The following is a 5,623-nucleotide window of genomic DNA, read 5'->3' as shown; positions in this document are numbered from 1 at the left end:
CAGCTCCCCTTCGAATAGCGCGTTTTGTAACAACTGCCTCATAACAATCCTTCAATTCCATATTGATGATCGAACCCAAGAGAACCGTACAGATTCTTCGCAAAGTTCAAAATGCAGAAAAGCTCAAACAGGGATTGAACCCGGGTCAAACCAAATGTCTTCAGTAATATCTGTAAAGATGCGTTTGCGACGGTGAGTTGGAAATGGGTACCAAGATGACTTTATAGGGGGTCAGTTCTTGTATAGCAACCGGCCCCAGGACCTTCGATTTCCAGTCACTTTGTCAATGGTGGTACGATTTACAACCTGGTTAAATCGAATCCGAGCAAGACGAATGTACCTCAGTAAAGCATCCCTTTCAGTACAGCCAGACCATTAAATTCATTAAATCAGAGATATGGAATGGCATGGAATCGCATGGCACGGCACGGTACGGTAGGATGTGGTACGGTATGGTATGGTATGATAATAATATGATATGGTATGGTTTGGTATGGTATGGTATGATAATAATATGGTATGGTACGGTTTGTATGGTATGGTATGATTATAATATGGTATGGTTTGGTATGGTATGGTATGACGGTATGATACGGCATGATATATCGCCTTTTGAATAACACAGAATTATAGCTCTATAAGAGTTGCGGCGTCTCAACTAAGCCTATGACTCCGACTGCTCTACGTCAAGTGCTTTTCACAGGATGGCTCTCATACGTAGGACAATGGAAGTTCCGAGGCTAAAGTTTATAGCAAAGAACTGGCAAATACTCTAATGTAGTGAGCATACTAACATGCAGGAACGCATGTGATGACTTTTATATAGTTTGCAGAAGCTAATGAAAGCATACACAGATTTCTTTCAAGAAGGATGCGTATAGTTTATATGTCTCTGTATTTTGTTTGTCGTTATCGTAGGTTATGCTATAATGCTACAGGAAACATTCAAAGCCTTATCTATCTATCTATCTATCTATCTATCTATCTATCTATCTATCTATCTATCTATCTGCATACACACACGCACACACACACACACATACACAAACTTGGCTATGGGCACAAATACACGCACATATGCACACAAGCACGCTCGCATACACACACTTACACAAACACACACGCACACACACACACACACACAGGCATACACATACACTGACGCACGCGTCGCACCATTCATGCCTCTGCTTTTTCTACTATATTTCTTCCTCTGTTTACAAGTTTCGCCTGACGATCTTCCTTCTTCCGTTTTCTTCATGGACTCGAACCAGGTCCTTGTTATTAAGCAGCAGGTACACTTACACACACACACACACATTTTATTGACATTGGTTTAACCTTTCGAGACCTTATCAAACATCGATACAAAGTCAAGGCAACCCGAGATCCCTGGTCTCCCACAGCCTAGATTAATGAAACTCAAATGTGTTTTAAAAACTGATCTTTAGAGCAGAATATTTTGTTTGAACTGAACCTGCAAGCGAAAGCAAATTATTCACAAAAACACCTCAATAAAATTAATCTTTCTATGCAGTATCAACACGATTTGGATAACTAAGAAAGCGGGGTGCTTTGACACTGACTGAAAAATTAGGCCGATCCTGTGTTAGATCCCATATTCATGCAGAAAGAAGGAGAACCATTATAAAAATTAAAATTATAACGTCTACCAGACAGGCAATGACAAAAGCAACAACATAATGGCATAACTGTGACAGTTATCCCTCCCCCCCCCCCTGAAGAAAAACGTTTCAAAGGAAAAAAGTTTCTCTCGTTGAAACTACAACACACGTTTTAAAAAATCAGCAAGAGGAACGTTGTTGTAACAACTACTCTTTGAAAAAAGTACAAAATTAAATGAAAAAAGAACACAGTCCCACAAAAAGAAAAATATTGAATTACATGTACTTCATCCGTCCTGGGTTCTTGACAGCAATTTCTAGAGTCGAAAAAGAAGGACAATTACGTAGCCGCACTATGTCAGGTAGTTGAGAACCGAACCGAAGATGTGTGTGTGTGTGTGTGTGTATGTGTGTGTGTGTGTGTGTGTGTGTGTGTGTGTGTGTGTGTGTGTGTGTGGGGGGGTCGGTCTAAATTACGGGGAGAAAGCTGAGCATTGTTATCAGACCGCAAAGCAATCGATGTGAAGCTTGCGGGTCGAGAGAACACTTAAATCATAATGTAAAAACTGGATAATTTTCAAGATGTTATACATTTTCCCAGTTAGTTTTAACGTTTTACCCCAACATAATAACATATATTCAGTCAAGGTGATTTAGAAGGACGGCCACCTCGACCCTGTCTATCGAGCCAATCGGTTTGTGACTACATCCAAGTAGAGCATTGAAGATTCTCCGTATAATGTTTTCTTTAAGTGAAACGCCAACTCAGAATTTGTAAAGGGCAGAAAAGGAAAGAGTTAGCCAATACACACGTGAAGTTAAAGACCCATATTTCAGACATTACAAAAGGAAAGAGAAAGTGAAGCTAAGCTGAAAAGGGAATACGCTCAATGGAAAGGATATCAAACCAGTGACACAGCCTTGTTTGCTGAAGACATAACACAACGGAACACGAACTGGCACAAAGAACTGTAAAATTCTTCTCAGGAACTGCAAGATTTTACTCGAGTGACTTAACAGAAGTATACATTGCAACCTTCGTGGACATTTCAGGATAGATACTAGCTTTAAAGGAACGCATGTGCAAAACCCATCTTACTTCATGCGATACCCATAAAGATGTAAGGTTTCTGCGCAAACTGGTGCGTTGACCTTCGGTGATAATTACTTCTCTGGTCAGTTCAATGCCCGCCAATCCCCGGATAGGAGCTTATGATTCGAGACCCATGAGGTGACAATTACATAAAAACCTCGCTTACTTAAAACGTACCAAACTCTGGCATTCGGAGACCATGCGTAATTAAATGGTTTCTGTGTATGAATCTAAGGCTGTACCTGTAGTAATAAATTATGATTTTTATTTGTTGTTTTTTTACCACTCCTGATCGGTGCGAAAAGACAATAGGATAAAAATAAAAACACTACCGTGAACAAAATTAATCTGGTGTATGTAACCCGAACGACAATAGGCGGAGTGCAACAATACAATATATAAAAATTGAAAACCATACCCCAGAGCCATTCAAATATGAAATTCATTTAGAATTATGAGTTCACAAAGGAATTCTGCTATCGAATAACGTCAAGAGATACCAGTCCAACAAATTATCATAGTCTACATACCCTTTAACTAAATCGTTCAAAGAGATAGATCCATACCACAGTTTGGTGTAGACTCTCCACATCAATCAAAAAACAGGCTGCGTCCATCTCGATGTGTCTACGACAACAGCAAGTTGCTCAGTACCCGTGCCCAACACGCCCACTCACGAAGCATCTCACCAAAACAAAATAATAAATAAAAGAACTGGCTACTCAACAACATTCCTGAGCTGTTGTACTTTCCCTACAGCAATAACGATTAGAGAATAGCGCCACGACAAAGCCACGGGACAGCACAGGTTGTGGCTTCATTAACACCGGCGCTGAACTGAGAAATTATCAGCATAGGTTCAGACTATATTATAGCAATCGATAGGGCTATCTAGAAAAAGATCCGAGATGAAAATCAGAAGTGGGCCCGTATGTGTGATTTTTTTTTCCTCCCGGTTGAAGCAAAAGTGAATAGGTGGGAGTTCTCGAGCTGAGTCGGCACAAACTGCAATTAAGTCCAAATGCGCAATTAAATATCTTGGTAATTCGAAACCAAACCCTATTACAGACACCAGAAACTATTTTATCGGAGACCCATTTCTCGAGAGGTCAACGTTATCCGGTAAAGTAGAATTCAAAGTATTTTCTTTGTCTAGATTTGTTATGGCATGGCATGGTTTGCTACAGTATGGTAGAGTGCAGTATGGGTATTAAGCTCCTATAATCACTGTAATTTAATCAAGAGTCGGAACCTTTCAGGTTTTAAGTTTATTTTCGAGTGTGTTCAGCTAAATTATTGTTGGGACGCCTTCAGAATTTTCCAAGACCATACATTTCAAGAACTCCCCTTTGCAAGATTCGAAACGGGGCCATTCGCATCGTGGTCCATGATAGTACCAATTGAGTCCATCTGCAGGAACTTAATAGAACAACGGTTTCGAGCGAATGAGGTCTCAATCTCAGGGAGGGGGGGGGGAGAGGTTGGGGGGCCACAAGCAACCTTTAGTTTTGTTAAAGCTACCTCCAAACACCGGCGGACTCACTCTTTCATGCAGCTGTTGCCTCTTCAATAGTTGTGGATTGCAGAGAGACAAGCTCACAGGAATAAAAAGCAGAGAGAAGAGTTTGTGGCGCTTACTTCTACTGTAGAAAACATCTGAAACGGAAAAACTCTCTGTCTCTCTCTGCAATATTATTTATGTTTCTGTTCCTGTCTCTGTCAAACTCTATCTCTCCCTCTGCCCCTTTTTCATCTCTTTCTTTTCCCCTCATACTCTCTCTCTCTCTCTCTCTCTCTCTCTCTCTCTCTCTCTCTCTCTCTCTCTCTCTCTCTCTCTCTCTCTCTCTCTCTCTCTCTTTACATCATCTCAGATCCCGCTTTTCCACATCCCTCCGCCCTTTTCCTGCAACAGCTTCACACGCGCGCCTCCGTATATGCCATCCTCAAAACAGGAGAAACGTTCACCCTCCCTTCCCAAAAAAGTCTGAAGAGAAATAAATAAAGGGTAGAAAACCAAGGTGCATAACAGAGAAGGGCGGAGCCCCACTAATGGTGGAATGACGCCCACAACATTTATCCTCAGAGAAACGAATCCATTGTGTACTCTTTTGTTTCATCCCCACCTTTTTTTCCTCCCTTCATTGCCCCTACCTCTGGTCCACAAGCTCTACCTTCGAAACTGATGATCAATAGGGAGTTTAACTCACAGAAACACCATGCAATTAGCTCACTTTTGGCGCAATATCCCCCCTCTCCCTTTTCCCAGGAAGAAAAACAGCAGTCTCCACTCTTACAAAAAGGAAAAAATGGACGAAGTCTGGATGGACCTCACGAGGAGAAACTGGGGAAATCTAAAAGACAGAAGCGAAACTGTTTTGCCACGGGGAGAATACACAGAGATGGCTGATGGAGTCATTTGTTTGGAAAGTTTACCAACGTTGACATTAAAATTTAACAGAAGTCAAACACAGTGAACCTTGGAAAGTCTAAATAACACGAGTGTTTTTGTTTTATTTTCTAATATAAACGAATCTAAAGAGTTATGGTATGTATCTGTTTGAGAAGGAGTTGAAGGGACAACCATCATTTCAGTTGAAGTTACCTAGCGTTGAGGTTAAACTGAAAGACACCCCCCACCCCCCCCAAAAAAAAACAACAAACAAACAAACAAACAAACAAACAAACAAACAAAAATCAACAACAACAACAACAACAACAAATAACAAAAAAAATCATCAACAACAACAAAGAAATGCAATGAAAGAAAGAAACGGCATGAAGTTGGATAACTAACGTTTTATAAGAAAGATGAAGAAGTTGATATCTAGCTGTAAATGTTTAAATTATAGAGAGTTGAGAGCAATTTTGTCCTCCACATCAAGTATGCTGTGCTTCAGAATTACAC

The sequence above is a fragment of the Aplysia californica genome, unplaced genomic scaffold, assembly GCF_000002075.1.
Source record: "Aplysia californica isolate F4 #8 unplaced genomic scaffold, AplCal3.0 scaffold01028, whole genome shotgun sequence".
Taxonomy (NCBI): Eukaryota; Metazoa; Mollusca; class Gastropoda; order Aplysiida; family Aplysiidae; genus Aplysia; species Aplysia californica.
Note: the sequence above shows the minus strand (reverse complement) of the source record.